The following is a 1,006-nucleotide window of genomic DNA, read 5'->3' as shown; positions in this document are numbered from 1 at the left end:
CTATGCCAGACTGGCTCTCAGCGACTACTTCCCACATTTCACAGCTGAAAACTGGAACATGTGTGGCTAAGCAACATCAGCTTGTGATCAAGATGGTGAAAAGGTCTTATTGAGGAAGAGTACCAGAGCTAGGAGAGGATGCAGCAGTTTGCTTTAGCCTGAACCAACTGGGAAGGACAAGACTTCCTCCTCCTTCATCTTCCCATTGCTGAGATAACTGAGTGCAAACTACTTTTTACACTTTTCACTTTTTCCCCACTTTAAACACAGTTTACTGCAATTGAAGTAAGCTGAGGACAAAAGGGGAAAGTGAGTAGAGAAAAGAGAAACTGGGACTTTTTAAAAGTAGCTTTTTGGTAGAAACAGCAAATCCCATAATTCCATAGCACTGAGCCATGACAGTTAAAGTGGGGCCAATCTGCATTATTTCTGCAGTGTAACCGCACCTATGGAGTTTATCCCACACGACGAATCCCATGCAGAAACTAAATTTAAACTGAAAACAACCCACATTTGCCAGTTGTTTTTCAGAAAACGTTCGGTGTTAACCCAAACAGAAAGTTGAAAAAAACTGTATTTGCAGGGTGTTTTTCAGACAACCTTTGTGTGAAAATAACCTGAACGCAAAGTCATCAAAACCAGCTCCTTTTTTACTTTCATTACATTCCAAAATTACAAAGGCGCTTTCTGTTTGGATTATTTTCGCATTACAGTATTTCTCTTTCACACCAATGCATCTGACAAACAACACCTGGATTTTAAAATCCCGTTCCTGCGTGAGATTTTACCAATTCGATCTCTGTGTGATAAAGTCTTATGTTTGTTTTTCAAAAGCACTCTTGTAAGCCACCTTGATTCCCAAACTAGGGTGGGATATAAGTAAATAAGACATTTTTGTGCTGGTCTCAGGGGTCAGAGAAGTGGTGCCTAGAGACTTGTTTTTGTTGGCCATCCCTTCTGTATGGGCAAGATATTTCACAATGTGGATAATGGCCATCTGTCCAAC

The sequence above is a fragment of the Sceloporus undulatus genome, chromosome 3 (assembly GCF_019175285.1).
Source record: "Sceloporus undulatus isolate JIND9_A2432 ecotype Alabama chromosome 3, SceUnd_v1.1, whole genome shotgun sequence".
In the NCBI taxonomy this organism is placed as follows: Eukaryota; Metazoa; Chordata; class Lepidosauria; order Squamata; family Phrynosomatidae; genus Sceloporus; species Sceloporus undulatus.
This window is presented reverse-complemented; position numbering follows the sequence as displayed.